Genomic DNA, 21,225 nt, shown 5'->3' on the forward strand with positions numbered 1-21,225 from the left:
AGAATGGGCACATGCAATGTCCTGTCTTCGAATTATGCAGAGAGAAGGGGAGATATAGTTGATAGAGACATACTTCCTAACAGTCCTGATATAGGTGGGACAATCCTGATTTGAGGGCTCTGTCTCACCATCCTGATCAGGAAAGCTTGGTCCAGCGAGTGGGAAAGTTGGGAAGCGTTGTCTGTTCACTGCTGCATGGCAGAGCCGGGGTGAACATGTGCCATACTCACTGGTGCACATGGCAATGAAGGGGTTTGAAGGGGAGAAGAATACAGGGCAGCCTAGCACTTCAAAAGCAGTTTGCACGCCCAGGGGTGTGGCCATTCCCATATCGATGTGGACACTTCCCCATCATGATGTGGTCCTGCCTCCTCTCCTGATGCCGGCAACCCTAATGTTGGTAGATATGGGTAAAGAGGTCTCATTTAATAGGATATAACTACTACATCACTGAAGAAGCCCAATACTGTGGGTGAAATGCGTAGTGTCTATTGGACTTTTTGTCTCATTTAAACACAACTACTAAAACACTAACAAACTTCCCAGGCAAGTATCCTCGATTGGAACAGGCAAGCGGCACATCTAAGACACAAGCACCGCTTCCTCCGGTATATCTGGAGGAATGTGTCACGGGCACTAGGAGTTTTACCCAGAATTCACTAGGTGTAGCTACACTTACCAGAAGTGCGGACCTCTAGGTAGTGTGGTGAATCAGTGGAACCATACAGTAGAATAGAGTAAAGGAATGTCAATAGTATAAATGTTGAGTCTTGGCACCGTGGAACTGTGATGGTACAGCAGTTTAGTAAACAGGATTAAATGAGGAAAGAGTCCAAGTGCCTTAGCACGCAGGTAGCATATAGCAGGCCAGTACTTGATAACTGGATAACGTTAGGCAAAGACCAATCAACAATATAGTAGAAGAGTCAGCGACTTGCAGCTACAATACAGAGGCACTTGTAGACTTTAGTCAAGCTAATAGGTACCATACAGAGTAGTAGCTATAGCACAAGGAAACATGAATGGTCTACAGCTGGTAAGTTTCACCACGGATATGTAGAGAAGACTTGTCCAGCGCAGGTGTGTAACAGAATAGCGTGAGTGGTCTGCAATAGGCAAGTTTTACCACTGATGTGTAGAGAAGACTTGTCCAGGTGCAGGCATGGAACGGAGTAACGTGAGTGGTCTGCAATAGGCAAGTTGTACCACTAATGTATAGAGGAGACTTGTCCAGGAGCAGGCAGGTAACGGAGGTAGCGAGAGTGGTCTGCAGCAGGTAAGTTCTACTACCGATGTGGAGAGGAGACTTGTCCAGAAGCAGGCAGGTAACGGAGGTAGCGAGAGTAGTCTGCAGCGGGTAAGTTCTACTACCGATGTGGAGAGAAGACTTGTCCAGAAGCAGGCAGGTAACGGAGGTAGCGAGAGTAGTCTGCAGCGGGTAAGTTCTACTACCGATGTGTAGAGAAGACTTGTCCAGGAGCAGGCAGGTAACGGAGGTAGCGAGAGTAGTCTGCAGCGGGTAAGTTCTACTACCGATGTGGAGAGAAGACTTGTCCAGAAGCAGGCAGGTAATGGAGGTAGCGAGAGTAGTCTGCAGCGGGTTAGTTCTACTACCGATGTGGAGAGGAGACTTGTCCAGAGCAAACGGATAACACGAGCAGAAACAGGAAACACCTCAGAGTCTCAAGGAATGAGAACCAAGAACAGGCAAAGGTAATAGGGCAACAGGTGCCTTAAGTACTGAGAGGTGATTAATTAACCAATGAGACTAGAGGCGAGGTATTAACAGTTCAGGGTTTCTGCACATGCGCAATCTTAGTCAAGATGGCGGACGGCCGCGGCTCAGGAGAGGCGCCGGCAGGAGCGAGAGAGACCCATGTCCCAACCTAGAGGCACTAACAGTCCGGTGAGTGACAGAACGATAATGTCCACTCACGGCTCCATTATGCTATGATGAATTTCCTACCTGTTTTATTTTACTATTTTATACTTATCTAATATTTAACACTAATGAAGAAAGGTTGTTACTAGCAAGTTAGTAATAATGTTCCATAATGCACAATGTGCATTATGGAACATTATGATTGACACAAACCAATACGCATGTAATACTGATTGCAACTGTTTGCCAGTGTTTTGAGCCTGATTATAAACTATATATTTAATATTATCGATTTGCTCAGGACTCTTCCCTACCAGACTGCCTCATTACTTCAAGATTGGATATCCTATTGTGCTTATTGCATGACAAATACTAAAATTGAAATCTGAAACCTGTTTGATGTACCTAGCTCACTGAGTTGCTTTTTGCTTTTATGTTGTGTTACCAGTGTATGCACTGAAATAATTCTGCTATATATTTTATGTTTTTATTGGGTTGTACACAATTCTTTATATAAAGTTGTAAACAAAAAGAAACGTCCATTTGTCATTACCTGATTGTATTTATACAACTACTGTATATCATAAATAGATATATTACATGCTATCACCCAGTGATTCCCCATATAGATTTAATAGCGATACTTTCCTCATGTTCATCAGCTGTTGCATGTACATATTAATTCAGAGGGATTATAATATGCAACTTGACGACATTTAAAAGATCCCAGAGGGGAGATTAGGTGGCAAGTGGTGGGGTTGGGGGGATAGGGGGCGGAGGTAGTACGCATTTTACTGTGTGATCGCACCATGCCACGCGTTACGTGGCGTACGGATCGCAATCGCACGGCAAAACAATATTAACCAATATATTTTCGTTCATCCAATTATACGACTTCGACAGTCCACCCTTTGAAAGTACAATAAACTATCACCTTAAAGATGTTATATGCAGGATCTCATACCACGTTTCATTGTTATGTAATGCAAATCCCCCTTGGGGTATGACCACGCTGTCTGTAGATCTAAACAAGTTATCATAGGAGAGAGTCTTAATCCTCAAAATGATTTCTTCCTTTACTATAGACCGTACACTTCTGGAGCTTGGAGATAACCTTTTGTATGCCCTTCAAAGGTGCAATAAAACACTTAATACATTATTTGGAAAGGTACAAAGTACAATAGAACATGTATCAGCTATACAGAATACTCTACTACAGTTCTTCAAGTTTAACAGGTTCATCTGTCCAACACATGTCTTTAAGCTCAGAATACATTTACACACTTCATGTTCATCAATAGCATCATCCTATGCCTATCAATAAATGCCATTTACAATCTCCTTCAGCTTGCGTTAATATACACTCTTCTAATAATGTCGTCAGTTCTTTTCATCAACACTTGTGGGCGGGCTATTGTCTGTTCGATCTTCCCAGTCTCCCAATACTCAGGTTTAATATTGGGAGACTCCAGACTAAGGGACCTAGGTGTCGTACTTTTCCCCTAGTGACCTCCCACCCATACTTTGGATACCTCAAGAATATTTAGTGGAAAGAGAACTAATCCTACTTGATATAATCATTGAGGCACGTGAGAACACGCCCAGCACTTTGTTTGGTCTAAAACCTTACCATCCCAAGAATGATAATCATTCTTAAGGATGCCTGCTCAAGTCCGAATATTACTGGACTGGCATCGCTGGGTGTACCTCTTTTTAACTATGGGGTCACCGTACTTACGGACGTAATGCTACTCAGAAAATAGCCCCTCACACTTTTTCCAAGCTCCAAGGTTTCCAAATTTTCATTTACCCCTGAATTGAATAGAGTAATTGGCTGGACCGATTATGCTACTAACTTCTCCTTCATCCCCAATACCTCATTATCATTACCTGAACCAGTCTCTGTCACCTGCCAATATTTAAAAGAATTGACCGTCCTGAGAAGAGAATGAAATGAGAGAACACAAAACAGGAAAAACTACAACTTCATGCTGGACAACAGTCTTAGCCTTTGTTTCAGGTGCTATTAACTGCATTCGAGGCCTTCCAGAACAGACTCATGAGTGCCCTTGGACCCTTCTCTGAGTGTTGGCTCCTCTGCAGTGGGTGAAATGGGCACCAGTGTGTCTCTGCTACCCTTGAAGCCGTGATGCTGGTAGCCTACACCTGGTACCTGTCTGTCAAATAACCTGAGCCTAAGAAATTTCTGTTCCACAACTTGCTCTCCTGATCCAACATCCTGACAGTTAGTGTGACTTTTCAGGAAACAGTGTTTTGGATGTTCTCGGTTGCTGTCTCACTATTTACCTTCCCTCTCAAGGTCTAAACTAGTCTCAGTTACAAATTCATCCCAAGAGGGGTCAAGAACATTTAAAAAATCGACCGGGTAAAAGGCTGCCCAGGAGTGACCTGTTGGTAGCGGGGGAGGACTAGTGGCCTGAAGCTGTCAGTCACTTCAATCAAGTTCCAACTCTTATTCTATTCAATTCGTTCTACCTAGTAGTTACTTTATGTTCACATTGGTTTGTGGCTAATAAAAAGCATGTAATTTGTTACCACTACTCATACGTTATACATTTATTACCAATAACATGAATACCCCTATCAACTATTATAACTCTAGGGCTATCCCATTGAATAACAAAAGCTTTGAGTATGACATAGTAATACATTATTAGACACATTTCAATACACCTCTACCTAGACATATTTTATCGGTACACCAGTGTATACTTGAGGATCCTGCATGGTGGTAATTGGATGGCATGGTTGTTTTACCTGAAGAAAACCCCATCTGCAGGAGGGATATGGGATGGCTCTATTGGTATCATTTTCCTGACATTCTCTTAATCAAGATAGGACATTGCCGTCCTATTAGCTTGAGAAGAAATGTCTGGTGCACCCCAATATACGCTTACCAGCTTCCACATACCTTCTGTACCCAGCTGAGCCAGACCATGTGCTGCCTACGCTGGGTCTGGAAGATACACTCTGGGAGCTACTGGTCTACCTTGTCCATCTCTCCAGAGTCCACCAGACTCCTCACCACATCTCTTCACCTTCCAGACAGTTAATTCTTCAGGTAACACAAATCTTTATATATTAACCAATATGTGTATGCGTGAATGTGTGTGTGTGTTCACATTTTAAAACTAAAACAATACAACGAAAAACAAAACAAAACAAAACATAGATTTGTTAGCTGTCACATAAAACCCTGCTGTCTATTTGACAGCTATGTTCGCCCTGGCGTGACAGCCATGTATGGTCGTGTGTGTAAGTGTGGATTTTACTGGCAGTTACTTCAGTTGGTAACTGTGTCACTGTATAAAGTCCTCTATGTAGTGTCCTAATCATTTGCTGGTATTGCTATAAAAGATTTTTCAGTCAACTCAACATCGCCCCCTAGACTAGAAAAATGCTGAAGACCACTGTATATCAATCGATTTTCCCTCTACCAACTCACATGCCATTCTCAATACCTCACATTCAGCTACTTGACTATGTGAGAAAGACAAAGGGGTCTATTTCTATAACACTTTCCTCAAATATAACAGTATCCAGTACATGTCTGTCTAACAGTTATTAATATAAAACACGAAAATTCTACATTTTCTAGGGTTTCACTTTATGTCGTATCTTGTGGTAAAAATCCTACTCCTGTTCTATACAGAGATGCATATCTGTATGCCTATCCTCTAGCAATCTCCTGTCTCCACCCTTTGTGCATCCATATAAAGGCACATTTTTGTACAGGAGGCACGAACCACAAAAACAAAAAAAACAAAAAACAAAACAAAACAGATATGCAATCTATAAAACATGAATCGTATTTCCACAACAGAACCTTTCTGCTTAAAATCAGCAGTTTCTAAACAAAACCCCTGACTGTTTCTGTGACTCATGTCAATATAGTGTGTGTATCTGTAACGGACTGTTAGTGCCTCTAGGTTGGGACATGGGTCTCTCTCGCTCCTGCTGGCGCCTCTCCTGAGCCGCGGCCGTCCGCCATCTTGACTAAGATTACGCATGTGCAGAAACCCTGAACTGTTAATACCTCGCCTCTAGTCTCATTGGTTAATTAATCACCTCTCAGTACTTAAGGCACCTGTTGCCCTATTACCTTTGCCTGTTCTTGGTTCTCATTGAGACTCTGAGGTGTTTCCCGTTTCTGCTCGTGTTATCCGTTTGCTCTGGACAAGTCTCCTCTCTACATCGGTAGTAGAACTTACCTGCTGCAGACTACTCTCGCTACCTCCGTTACCTGCCTGCTTCTGGACAAGTCTCCTCTTCACATCTGTAGTAGAACTTACCTGCTGCAGACTACTCTCGCTACCTCCGTTACCTGCCTGTTTCTTGACAAGTCTCCTCTATACATCAGTGGTACAATTTGCCTATTGCAGACCACTCACATTGCTCCGTTATATGCCTGCACCTGGACAAGTCTTCCCTTCACATCAGTGGTACAACTTGTCTATTGCAGACCACTCACGTTACTCCGTTCCACGCCTGCACCTGGACAAGTCTTCCCTTCACATCAGTGGTACAACTTGCCTATTGCAGACCACTCACGTTACTCCGTTCCACGCCTGCACCCTGGACAAGTATTCTCTACACATCAGTGGTAAAACTTGCCTATTGCAGACCACTCACGTTACTCCGTTCCATGCCTGCGCCTGGACACGTCTTCCCTTCACATCAGTGGTACAACTTGCCTATTGCAGACCACTCACGTTACTCCGTTCCACGCCTGCACCTGGACAAGTCTTCTCTACACATCAGTGGTAAAACTTGCCTATTGCAGACCACTCACGTTACTCCGTTCCATGCCTGCGCCTGGACAAGTCTTCCCTTCACATCACTGGTACAACTTGCCAATTGCAGACCACTCACGCTATTCTGTTACACACCTGCGCTGAACAAGTCTTCTCTACATATCCGTGGTGAAACTTACCAGCTGTAGACCATTCATGTTTCCTTGTGATATAGCTACTACTCTGTATGGTACCTAATAGCTTGACTAAAGTCTACAAGTGCCTCTGTATTGTAGCTGCAAGTCGCTGACTCTTCTACTATATTGTTGATTGGTCTTTGCATAACGTTTTCCAGTTATCAAGTACTGGCCTGCTATATGCTACCTGCGTGCTAAGGCACTTGGACTCTTTCCTCATTTTATCCTGTTTACTAAACTGCTGTACCATCACAGTTCCACGGTGCCAAGACTCAGCATTTATACTATTGACATTCCTTTCCTCTATTCTACTGTATGGTTCCACTGATTCACCACACTCCCCAGAGGTCCGCACTTCTGGTAAGTGTAGCTAAACCTGGTGAATTCTGGGTAAAACTCCTAGTGCCCGTGACAGTAAGAACAGGCCATGACAGACCCAGGATCGGAACCAACAGCTAAGGATATGCTGCAGTACCTGGTTACTCGGGTTGAACAACAAGATGCTCGTCAGCAACAATTATTTCAATGTTTGCAGTCTCTAGTCTCTCGGGGAGATCCTGTGCAAAATGAATCTTCTACTAATAATCCCCCGGAGTCTTCTTCTCTCCCAGTGCCATCCCAGGTGTCTATTGCTTCTACTCTGCACCTGCCTACTCCCTCAAAATTTGATGGAGATCCAAAAGCTTGTAGGGGCTTTCTCAATCAGTGCTCTATTCATTTTGAGCTCCAACTTTAAAATTTCCCTACTCATCGCTCTAAAGTGGCCTATTTAATCTCTCTGTTTTCTGGACAGGCTCTGGCATGGGCCTCTCCTTTGTGGGAAAGAAATGACCCCCTGCTGGAGGATAGTGCCATGTTCATTTCAACTTTCCGAAGAATTTTTGATGAACCTGGTCGTGTTATTTCTGCTGCCTCTAGTATTCTTCGATTACGCCAAGGATCCCGTTCAGTAGCACAGTACGTAATTCAATTTCGCACACTTGCCTCTGAACTCCAATGGAATAGTGAGGCATTGATAGCTGCCTTCTGGCAAGGTCTTCCTGACAAGATTAAAGACGTGCTGGCTTCCCAAGAGTTACCATCTTCTTTGTATGCTTTGATATCTTTGTGCAACAGAGTGGACATGAGATTCCGAGAAAGAAATTCCGAAAAGGAGTCTTCACCTAAAGTATTGGGTCGCCTGCCTTCTCGATTTCGTCATCCCTCACCTTCAGTGGAACCCATGGAGGTAGGACGTTCTAGATTGACTTCAGAAGAGAGGGAACAACAGTTGAAGAATAAGCTCTGTATTTATTGTGCTGATCCTAATCACTTGCTAAACTCATGCCCTAGAAAGTCGGGAAACGCGAGGCCCTAACCTGTTCTGGAGAGGTAAGGTTGGGGTCCCTGGAATCCTCTCCACACCTTTTGAATTCTAAAGTTTGCTCGTTTGCTGTTACTGTTTCCACTTCTACTAAGTCTTTTACATCGCAAGCACTTCTGGACTCTGGAGCTGCTGGGAGTTTTATTTCAAGTTCCCTAGTGTGTCAGTGGTCTTTACCTGTGACCCCTTTAAAAACAGCTATTGCTGTTACGGCCATAGATGGTTCACGAATTATCAATGGAACTATTACTCAACGTACCATTCCTGTAAACCTTCAAATCGGGGCTTTACATCAAGAGCAAATTTCGTTTTTAGTTCTTCCGGTTACTACTAGTCCTATTGTACTTGGCTTTCCGTGGCTTTAACTCCATTCTCCACAGATTGACTGGAATGTTCCGCAAGTTATTTCCTGGGGTTCGGATTGTCATCACAGATGTTTGACTCAAGTGGTTCCAGTGAAAATAAATAAATCATCTATAACACCTTGTCCACCTGGTCTTCCTCCACAGTACAACTCCTTTGCTGATGTATTTGATAAAGTCCAGTCAGAACGTCTTCTGCCTCATCGGGCTTGGGATTGTCCAATAGATTTACAAACTGGCAAAAATCCTCCTAGGGGTCGTGTTTACCCCCTTGCGTTACCTGAGACCCAAGCGATGTCTGACTATGTCAAGGAAAATCTCCATCGTGGGTTTATTCGACCGTCCATTTCTCCTGCTGGAGCGGGTCTTTGAGATCGTGTATAGATTATCGAGGTCTTAATGCCATAACCATCAAAAATCGTTACCCCATTCTGTTAATTACTGAACTTTTTGATCGCATTAAAGGGAGCTCGGATATTCACTAAACTGGATCTTCGTGGTGCTTATAATTTAATTCGGATCAAGGCCGGAGACGAATGGAAGACAGCTTTTAACACCAGGGATGGACATTATGAATATCTTGTCATGCCCTTTGGGTTGTGTAACACCCCAGCTGTCTTCCAGGGGTTTGTGAATGAGATTTTCTGGGACTTGTTGTATGTTTGTGTCGTTGTCTATCTAGACGACATATTGATATTTTCTCAAGATCTTTCATCCCATCGATTACATGTGGCAGAGGTCCTTTCTAGACTCCGGGAAAATTCGTTATTCTGTAAACTGGAGAAATGTTCCTTTGAATTATCTCAGATTCCCTTCCTGGGATATATTGTGTCTGGAGTAGATCTGGAGATGGATCCGGAGAAAGTGAATGCAGTGTTACATTGGCCGCAGCCAATTACTCTCAGAGCTATTCAACGCTTTTTAGGATTTGCTAACTATTATCGACGTTTTATTCAAGGTTTCTCCTCCATTGTCTCTTCTATTGTGGCGCTTACCCGTAAGGGTGCTAATACCAAGCAATGGTCTCCTGAGGCTCTTCAAGCATTTCAGTTCCTCAAGAGGGCGTTTTCAACTGCTCCTATTCTTCGACAACCTGATGTTACCCTTCCTTTTTTCCTTGAGGTAGATGCCTCTAATGTTGGACTAAAAGCCATTCTGTCTCAGAAATCTGAACAAAAGAAATTCCATCCTTGTGCTTTCTACTCACGAAGTCTATTACCTGCTGAGAAGAATTATACTATTAAAGATAAGGAGCTATTAGCCATAAAGGTGGCTTTGGAGGAGTGGAGATACCTACTAGAGGGTGCTCGTCACCCCGTGACTATTTTTACTGACCATAAAAATCTTCTCTATCTACAGTCAGCTCAATGTATGAACCCCCGACAAGCAAGATGGTCACTTTTTTTCTCTCGCTTTGACTTAATTATAACCTTCAAACCGGCTTCTAAGAATAAAAAAGCGAATGCATTGTCTCGGGCGGTGGCCTCTTCCTCTGATATTGAAGATTGTTTTGATCGTCCCATACTGGATCCTAAATGTGTCAGTTTAGCTGCTTCTTCCACCAATGTTCTACCGTTTGGGAAAACCTTTGTTCCACCACTTCATCCTAAAAAAAAATTGTCATGGCATCATTCCTCTCGTTTTGCTGGGCATTCTGGAGAACGAAAAACATTAGAGATTCTCTCTCGAAGTTACTGGTGGCCCTCTATTAGGAAAGATGTCAAGGAGTTTGTGGCTGCTTGTGATGTTTGTTCCCAATTTAAAGTTTTCCGTAGAACACCGGCGGGTCTACTTCAACCGCTACCCATTCCTTCTAAACCATGGACCCATATAAGTATGGATTTTGTTACTGATCTTCCTCTCAGCAAGAAATGCAATACCATTTGGGTAGTGGTAGATAGATTCTCTAAGATGGCTCATTTCGTCCCTTTGATAGGATTACCTTCTTCTTCTACATTGGCTGATCATTTCATCAAGGAAATATTTTGAATTCATGGATGTCCATCTGAAATCGTTTCGGACAGAGGAGTGCAGTTTGTCTCCAGATTTTGGCGAGCCCTTTGCAAAACCTTGGGTATCCAACTGTCACTATCATCGTCATACCATCCTCAATCAAATGGACTGACCGAGAGAGTCAATCAAGATCTAGAGACTTTCATAAGAATTTTTTCTTTAGCCAACCAGGACAATTGGGTAGATTTGCTTCCATGGGCCGAATTCGCCCATAATAATATGTATCATGAGTCATCTTCTAAAACACCATTTTTTGTTGTATACGGTCACCATCCGTCTCTCCCAGAATTTCCTGCCCTCCCTCCCACCCAAGTTCCTGCTGTGGAGGGTTTATGTCAAAAGTTTAAATCCATTTGGGCTCAGGTTAAATTCTCTTTGAAAAAGGCATCTTCTAGATATAATTTTTTTGCTGATAAAAAGAGGCAAGCAATTCCAGCACTTAAAATTGGAGATCCTGTATGGCTTTCTACCAAGAATATTCGCCTGAAGATTGCTTCCATGAAGTTTGCTCCACATTTTATTGGTCCCTATAAAATCGTTCAAGTGATAAATCCTGTTTGTTTTATGCTGTCTTTACCGAAGAACCTTCGTATCTCCAATTCCTTCCACGTTTCATTACTCAAACCTCTCATCATCAACCGATTTTCTGTTCCTTCTTCAGTATCTCGCCCAGTTCAAGCTCAACAAGAGGAGGAGTTTGAGATTACTCATATACTTGATGCTAAAATCTCTAGGGGAGTCCTTCGCTTCCTAGTGCATTGGAAAGGTTTTGGTCCAGAGGAGCGCTCTTGGATCCGTGCAGATGATCTTAATGCTCCAGCTCTTCTGAAAAAGTTTTATTCCAAATATCCAGGCAAACCTGGTTCTAAGTGTTCTGTGCCCACCTTTAAAAGGGGGGGTACTGTCACTCACCGGACTGTTAGTGCCTCTAGGTTGGGACATGGGTCTCTCTCGCTCCTGCCGGCACCTCTCCTGAGCCGCGGCCGTCCGCCATCTTGACTAAGATTACGCATTTGCAGAAACCCTTAACTGTTAATACCTCGCCTCTAGTTTCATTGGTAAATTAATCACCTCTCAGTACTTAAGGCACCTGTTGCCCTATTACCTTTGCCTGTTCTTGGTTCTCATTCCTTGAGACTCTGAGGTGTTTCCTGTTTCTGCTCGTGTTATCCGTTTGCTCTGGACAAGTCTCCTCTCTACATCGGTAGTAGAACTTACCCGCTGCAGACTACTCTCGCTACCTCTGTTACCTGCCTGCTTCTGGACAAGTCTCCTCTCCACATCGGTAGAAATTACCTGCTGCAGACTACTCTCGCTACCTCCGTTACCTGCCTGCTCCTGGACAAGTCTCCTCTATACATCAGTGGTACAACTTGCCTATTGCAGACCACTCACGTTGCTCCGTTATATGCCTGCACCTGGACAAGTCTTCCCTTCACATCAGTGGTACTACTTGCCTATTGCAGACCACTCACGTTACTCCGTTCCACGCCTGCACCTGAACAAGTCTTCCCTTCACATCAGTGGTACAACTTGCCTATTGCAGACCACTCACGTTACTCCGTTCCACGCCTGCACCTGGACAAGTCTTCTCTACACATCAGTGGTAAAACTTGCCTATTGCAGACCACTCACGTTGCTCCGTTCCATGCCTGCGCCTGGACAAGTCTTCCCTTCATATCAGTGGTACAACTTGCCTATTGCAGACCACTCACGTTACTCCGTTCCATGCCTGCGCCTGGACAAGTCTTCCCTTCACATCAGTGGTACAACTTGCCTATTGCAGACCACTCACGTTACTACGTTCCACGCCTGCACCTGGACAAGTCTTCTCTACACATCAGTGGTAAAACTTGCCTATTGCAGACCACTCACGTTACTCCGTTCCATGCCTGCGCCTGGACAAGTCTTCCCTTCACATCAGTGGTACAACTTGCCTATTGCAGACCACTCACGTTACTCCGTTCCATGCCTGCGCCTGGACAAGTTTTCCCTTCACATCAGTGGTACAACTTGCCAATTGCAGACCACTCAGGCTATTCTGTTACACACCTGCGCTGGACAAGTCTTCTCTACATATCCGTGGTGAAACTTACCAGCTGTAGACCATTCATGTTTCCTTGTGATATAGCTACTACTCTGTATGGTACCTATTAGCTGGACTAAAGTCTACAATTGCCTCTGTATTGTAGCTGCAAGTCGCTGACTCTTCTACTATATTGATTGGTCTTTGCCTAATGTTTTCCAGTTATCAAGTACTGGCCTGCTATATGCTACCTGCGTGCTAAGGCACTTGGACTCTTTCCTCATTTTATCCTGTTTACTAAACTGCTGTACCATCACAGTTCCACGGTGCCAAGACTCAGCATTTATACTATTGACATTCCTTTCCTCTATTCTACTGTATGGTTCCACTGATTCACCACACTACCCAGAGGTCCGCACTTTTGGTAAGTTATTATTGTTATTAATTTTTATTTATAGGGCACCACAAAGTATCCTTAGCGCCGTACAAGGACAAACAATGGCACAGTACAAGGTGAAACAGCACAGTACAAGTAACAGTAAGCACTATAACTCTGGGGGCTCTGTCACAGCAAGAAAGAGAGGGAGGGGAAAAGTGAGTACAGGCAGGTAACTATGACCCAAGAGGGTGGGCACGGATGACAGGTAAAGAGTCACTGAGGGGAGCGGAGAGAAGCGAGAGGAGACAGAGGGCAGAGGGTTGGAAAGGAGGTGAACTGAGTAGCTGGAGAGCGCAGTTAAAAGTGATGGAAACAGGAGGTAGGAGAGCCCTGCTCAAAGGAGCGTACAATCTAAAGGGAGGGGAAGACAGACAGGCACATGGATGAGACGGAGACGGAAGGGGAAGAAGGGATGAGAAAGAGAGGAAGCCGACAAGTGGGAGTTTAGGCATGAGACTGGAAGGCTTTTAGGAAAAGGTGGGTTTTTAATGTTCGTTTGAAAGAGGACAGATTAGGGGAAGTTCTGATGGAGCGCGGGAGCTTGTTCCAATGGAGGGGAGCGGCGCGGGAGAAGTCTTGAATACGTGCGTGAGAGGAGGTAATCAGGGGGGAAGAGAGGCGACGATCGTTGGACGATCGCAGAGGGCGGGAGGGAGTGTGAATAGAGATAAGGTTGGAGATGTAGGGAGCAGTGGAGTTGGCGAGGGCCTTGTAAGTGAGAGTGAGGAGCTTGAAAAGGATTGTGTAGGGGAAGAGGAGCCAGTGAAGGGCTTGGTAGAGTGGGGAGACAGAGGTGGAACGGCGAGAGAGGAAAAAAAGCCTAGCAGCGGCGTTAAGTACAGATCTTAGAGGAGCGAGATGAGAGAGGGGGAGGCCGATAAGGAGAAGGTTGCAGTAGTCCAAGCGGGAGATAATCAGAGAGTGGACGAGAGATTTGGTGGCATCCTGGGAGAGGAAGGGCCGAATGCGGGCAATGTTGCGAAGCTGGAAACGGCAGGATTTGGCGAGAGAGTGAATGTGAGGGGCAAAGGAGAGAGAGGAGTCAAGGATGACACCTAGGCAGCGGAGTTGGGGAACAGGGGAGATAGAGGAGTTGTCAACAGTGATAGAGAGGTCAGAGGGGAAGGAGGTACGAGAGGGAGGAAAGACAATGAGTTCAGTTTTAGCGAGATTGAGTTTAAGAAATCTAGAGGACATCCAGGAGGAGATGGCAGAGAGGCATGCGGATACCCTGGAGAGGGCATCCGCATGCTAAGTATAGCTAAGATACTAAGTGTAGCTAAACCTGGTGAATTCTGGGTAAAACTCCTAGTGCCCGTGATAGTATCCTTGAATTTGTCTTATGTAAAAAAAAATAAAAAAATCTCAGCCCCATTGATGAGACTGTGTCTGTTTTTATCTCTACCAGAGCAGAGAGAGAGAGAAAGAGAGAGAGAGAGAGAAAAAGAAAGAAAGATAGAGAGGTACTAGCATAGATGTAAAGAATGAGAAATAAGAAAGCAATGAATAGTAGGAATACAAAGACTTGAATATAAACATACATGCAGAAAGGGAGATTTTACAACACAAATGACAGCTGGATTGGACTCTATGGGAAAATGTCTGTATTCATCCCCTTAGCTATTTGCTAACTAAGACCCCTCCGCATACTTGATTAGGGGGTCTTAAACTAACCGTGCAATCCAGTGTCGTCCGTCATTTGTTCATTAAGAACTCGGTATCACATTGACTACATACCTTTTCAACGGACTTTCTAACTTATGGCAGAGAAATATAGAATTTAACTCTAAATGACTCATCTGAGATACATTAAACGATATTTTTGGAGAAAAGTATGTACATACTTCATTTTTGGATAATGATTCTCAGCCAAACAAATTATCATGAGTCACTGCAGCCTGAAACAAAGAGTGTTCCAATGATCCATTGTTAATTAGTCTTTCAAGAGTAATCTTTCTATTTCTCTACCTCACCCCTTTGAACACTACGTCTATATTTCTTCTGTGTACTCTTTATCTGTGAGAGGGAAACAAGATAGTTATCTTAAAACAGCAAACAAATCAAACATCTCCATTCTTAACCATCGGCCAGCGATTAGGAAAACAAGCATTTGACAACATAAACAAACAAGCAAAATCAACAAAGATTACTTTTTAAATCAGTTTTTTTCTAAAAGTACACACTTATACTTACCACAGATTTTTTTTATTTTTTTTTTCTTGCCTGGTCCTAATTTCCTAGCCTTTGCTATAATATTTTCTTTACAATCTTTCCTCAAATGTGCTTTCTTAAGACAGTTAAAACACTTCAAAGATTTCTGTTACTTTCGTCCCTTATAGTGTTTTTTATAATTCTGAGGTTGTGAATGTAGTTTTTCTGACGCCTGGTTACTCAACATCCTTAACCTATCACTCTGTGCTTTTTCCTTCTTACATATATTTTTATCATGTTCTACAGCATGCTCTCTAATATCATTTACCGTGAGACCTCTCCAATTAGGAAAAGAGGTTTGTATCCAGGTCCTTAGATCCTCCCGGAGGTTGTCCATTAGTACTGCAACAGCTACCTCCCTATGATGTTGATCTACCCTTATATCTGATATCCCTGTGTACTTAATCATGGCCGCTAGAGCCCTAGAAAAATAATCAGTTGTAATCTCATTACCTTTTTGTTTGATGGTTAATATTTTGCCCCATTCCATTGTCACTGGAAAATATATGGCCAACTTTGTGATTATACGTCCAATATTATCCTGATTGTCATCCTCAGTTAAGGGTTTATCCTTCTCCAACCTACAATCCTTAATAAACTTTTGTATATCAGTATCGAGAGGAAGACAAGCTCTAAACAACACTCGCCAATCTTTAGTAGGCTCATGTGCATTACCTAAATGTCTAATAAATTTCTGACACTTGGCCAAATCTTTTCTAGGATCAGGGAAATCAGACATAATTGTAAATAGTTCCGTCTTAGTCCATGGAAAATACATTGCTATCTGTTTCATGGGAACTACATCATCTCTGTCCGTTTTCCCATTGGGAACTGCTGTTGTGCGGACAGGATACAAGCCTACCAAATCACTATGTTCTGAACTAGTTGCTGGAATCGCTGTTGCAGTCAGGGCCGGATTAACCATAGGGCTAACTGGGCTACAGCCCAGGGGCCTATGGCAGCCAGGGGGCCCTTGAAAGTGCTCAGCAGCAGTATTGATCGGTCGGGAGCGGGGGCTCCCCCGGCGCTATCAGTGCTGCTGAGCACTTTGACTGCGGTCCTTCTCCCGCGCGCTGTAGTCTCCTTACTGAGGAGATCTCGTGAGTCTCACTCTCACGAGATTTCCTCAGTACAGTGCGCCGGAGAAGGAGGTAGGTGCCGGGGGGGAGGCTCTGGCAGCTCGGATCATGAGGGGGGGCACGGGCAGCTCAGATCACGGGGGGGGGGGGGCACGGGCAGCTCGGATCACGGGGGGGGGGGGGCCCTCACGGGGGAATGGAGGCCCCCTTAGCCCAGGGGCCTCCATTCCCTTAATCCGGCCCTGGTTGCAGTACAATGAATGTCTCACCCTTTGATAACCTTTACATTATTCTCACCAATTTCAGCCACTGCCCCTGCTGGTGGAACCATTCCCTTTCCTTGTCCGTGTATGTTACTGGCATGGGCAATGGCTGAAATGACTGTGGGTACATCTTCTTCCTCTAAAACATTACTTAAGACATCATACAACTTACTCATTACATTTTTAACATTTTTGGTATTGGCTGTACGTATCACCTCAATCGCATTTGGCTGCGAAGGCGTGCATGCGCCCAGTTCTCCACGCTTTGCCCTGCTCACTTCCGTTGTGCGCGCGATTTGCGCCACGCCTACTTCCACTGAGCACGCGTTCCCTTGCCACGTGTACCCTTCTTGTTGCCACAATTTTAAACAGTCATCATGTTCAATTCTCATTTTTGTTGATTTAATCAACCGCACTTTATCTCTAACATTATTTAACACCTCTGAGTCAAGACTACCTATGTTTGGGAAAGGTTTCACACACTCCCGGGTCATCTTGACCCATTTGTCGCAGTATGCCGTTGCATACGCACCGTATTTATTATACATAACATGCTTTGCCGATCCAACCAACCATTCATTAGGCAGTACACAACTGGCCATGTCTTCTTGGCCCTGGACGATTTCAACAGGTACGTCCCCTAAAATATCAATGCCCTTCCTAGCTTGAGTACTCTACCACTGTTAGCAACCGATATCAATCAAGAATATTAGTGGTTGCAGCATATTTTCTCCCACATCTCCCAAGTCGCAATCACGGCTGCACTAAATCAACCATGCGGTCTGATCGCACCGCTTACAGATACTTACTATCAGTAAACTTTGCGATTACTATTGGGAATGCCGCAAAAACCTGTTATTTTCGCTTCCAGTATGCCTGCCATGCATACTCTGTGGTATCTCCTTATCACCTGCTCTTTGTTAGAACAGAACACCACTCACACAAAGGTTTCTTTATATCCTGCTCACCCTTAGAACAGAACCTTTGTTGTCAGGTCACCTTTTTTACCGTGCCCCGTCAGACACACCCGAACCAAAGCGCTATCAATTTTCAACAATTCCTCGCTGCCCTCTCAATACTCAATCACGGCCTTACCATGCGGTCGAATCGCACCGCTCAAAGAGAATTATACCCTCTCTGTCCGCCTTCCCATTGAGAACAGCTGTTGTGCGGACAGGATGCAGACTTAATATTTATCAGTAAGCGTCGCGATTAGTATTGAGCGCGCGTACAACCCCGCTGTCCTCTCAATACTCAATCACGGCCTTACCATGCGGTCGAATTGCACCGCTTAAATTTATCAGTAAGCGTTGTGACTAGTATTGAGCGCGCGAACAAACCAGTATACTTTTTTTGCCTTTATGTATAAATAACATTCACATACACACATATAACCTTTGTTTTCTGTACAGAAAATACATTTCCCAAACAATGGCACTATCTTTTCAGAGAAGTAACCAAGTGATTACACTATGCATATATAACAGACTATGATCATGACTGTTTACACACGTGGCAACAATACCGGAAGTACACATACTCTATGCAATTGAATACCCTTTAAAACGCAAAACGACAATAAAAAGAAACATTTTTCTTTCTTGTCCCTAGATTCAAATTAGCGTTCCTTCAGTCTATGCAACAACGGACATTCGGTTTCGCAACACAAAGTGAACCACAGGTCTTAAACACATTGCGTTCTTTCCCGTATGAGACGCGTCCGTCAATCCACCCTTTGTTGAGGAACCGAATACCGTAAGCATTGCATACCTGCCGATAACGTAACTCACCTTCGAGCCCCCAAATTATTAAAGTAATTCTATCGTTTTCAAATAAGCATTGCATAGGGGATTGCATGTGTTTCTAACGCACAATGTGATTTATTTTAGCAGATGTAAATAGTCAACAATTCAATACATTATTATATTATGATACAGTACAGTACAGCCAATTCCAAAAGATAAATACATACCGCTTGCGCTACGCTGCGCTAACCACGGGCACCAGTGGACAGTGATTCACCTTTGAATACTGTGATCAGTGAAGACTGAGGCTGGTGGGGGTGCAGCTATGATTATATATACAGTCAGTGTTATAGATTGAACAATAGAGATGACGTGGCTTGCTTCTATAGGTTCAGACTTCACATGGGTCCAGGGTAATCAAGTCATAGGCTGGTTCAATCTAAGGAATCCAAAGGAGGGGGTCATCTCTCCAGGGGATGAGCTCTGATCTTCCCGCCAAGATTACTAATCCTAATAGTCCATAATTCCTTAACATTAATAACTTGCGTATGCACTCTGCGATCCCTTCGCAGAGTGAACCGGACAGTCGCAAAATGTAAAGGGGATTAGTATGATATCAGACATGACACATTTATTATGACCTGAACCTTAAATAACACAAAAGTGTGCATATAATCATAATATATAAACTAATAATAAACCAAATACTGTCAGCTCATAAATCACATTGGAATGGAATCTATAAATATATATGTGAAACTAAATGTTATAGTGCGTGTGTGTGCGTGCGCATTTTACCGTGCGATCGCACCATGCCACGCGTTACGTGGCGTACGGATCGCAATCGCACGGCAAAACAATATTAACCAATATACTTTCGTTCATCCAATTATACGACTTCGACAGGGTTGAGTCACTGTGCACCACCCTTTGCTGTCTATGCCATGATCCGTGGCAGGGGATTATGTTGACACAAAAAGTCCTGCCTCCACCCACTTCAGTAGTGAAGTGGATGCGATCTGGGAGGGAGGTCTACTCTATCGGGAAACTGGGCATTCAGGGAGCAAATTTTTTTCTTTTCAGAATTACACTACCAGTTGCTATCGTTTAAGCAAACAGATCTGCGCCTTGGGACTTTGCATGTTTGCTTCAAATATGCTTATGCTTGGAATAATCTCTGCATGGTTAAAATCATACCAAAATTACTACCATCAATGTTGACATCAAAATAGAAGGAATTTACATGGGAATAACTTGTCTGATAGCAACACAAGTAATTACATTAACACCACTAATGACATCAATATGGGCTCCATCACAGATTACATCACAATCTATAATCTACCATCACAATGGGTGGTACAAAAGGCATTCACTAGGGTTACAAGGTTGAAGACATTACGAAGAAAATGACAATGGGTGACATTACTTATGATATCACCATGGATGATATTGCAGATACCGTCACAATTGGATACATCACTGATGACAAAACAAATGATATTAATATCAAAAGAGTTGTTATTATTATTATTATAATCCTTTATGTATAATTTGCTGACAGGCAGTGCTGTACATGGAAGGGATCATGACACAAACAAATTACATATAATGACATAAACAAGAAGGTAAAGATTGGTGGTGGTCATGAAAATGAAGAGCTAAATTCCGACACCAGTTACATCGATATGTTAATTGCGACTGAGCTAATGACTGACTTTAAGGAAATTAGACGTCTTGAAATACTGACATACAATACATACAATACTGACATCCACAAAACACACATACCAACAGTGAGCTTTACGTCACTTGTAAGGGCAACAGCTCCATTCATGCTATTAATGGGGCAATGCAAAGACCCGCCCACTGTATAATGTTGAAGCCTTCCTAATAAACATTATAGTGCGCCCGGGTCTTTGCACTGCCCCATTAGTGAATCAGGCCGCTTTACTGCACTTGCACTTTAACCTCCCTGATCTGCCTCTTCAGGCACAAGAGACTGGAAGTGTAAGATACGTGCAACGCTAAATATGGACGCAAGTCATTTTCTTGCACAGTGCACCAATTTTGCACCCAGAAGCATATTTACGTCATGTAAATACACTTAAATGCTACGCCAAATCAGTGCCAATGTGTGCAATAACCCATGATATGAGAACAAGTGACATGATTAATGACATCACAATTGGTAATATCAAAGTTTACATTTAACATTTAAATGAGGCCACAAAATGGCAAATAACACAATCTGTATAATTTCTGGCATGAGAAGAAATGACAATGGAAGACACCACTGACGATATCAAAATGAATGATATCATACTTGCCAACTCTCCCGCATTGTCCGGGAGACTCCCGCATTTTGCGAGAGTCTCCCGGACGAGTGTGGCAATCTCCCTGATAGGAAGGGGGAAAAATTTAGTTTAAACGCCGCGATTCACCCGGAATCGCGGCGTTTAGCCCCGCCCCCACTGTAAAATGACGCGATTTGCGTCATTCCGTCACGGGGGCGGGGCCAAAATGACGCGATTTCGCAGCCCCGCCCCCTGCACGCCCACGTCCCAGCCGGCATCTCCCGGAAGAAAAAAAAAAAATGTTGGCAAGTATGATGATATTACTCTGTTGATAACATTACAAAATATGAATGAGGCCTCTTCAGTGACAATTTCCTTCAATATACACTCTAGGCAGGGCCTGATTATCCAATAGGCTGACTATGCTGCAGTCTAGGGTGCAAGGATTTTCAGGGGTGCTGAATTTTTGGGGGTGCAAAATTGTGACAGGGAAAGGTATAGACGGAAACTAATTCTTGCTTCCATTCTACATTACTATTCAGTTCTAATTTTAATGAAAATTACATAAGTGACAAAGATTATCGTGACCTTTTT

At 43.6% G+C, this 21,225-nt stretch overlaps 1 protein-coding gene across 1 annotated transcript in view; it reads right to left on the reverse strand.

The window, feature by feature from the left end:
• SLC24A1 (solute carrier family 24 member 1) overlaps positions 1-21,225 on the reverse strand; it is a 76,262-nt gene that overhangs the window by 54,272 nt on the left and 765 nt on the right. The window lies entirely within an intron of this gene.

This window comes from Mixophyes fleayi, chromosome 4 (assembly GCF_038048845.1).
Source record: "Mixophyes fleayi isolate aMixFle1 chromosome 4, aMixFle1.hap1, whole genome shotgun sequence".
Classification (NCBI taxonomy): domain Eukaryota; kingdom Metazoa; phylum Chordata; class Amphibia; order Anura; family Limnodynastidae; genus Mixophyes; species Mixophyes fleayi.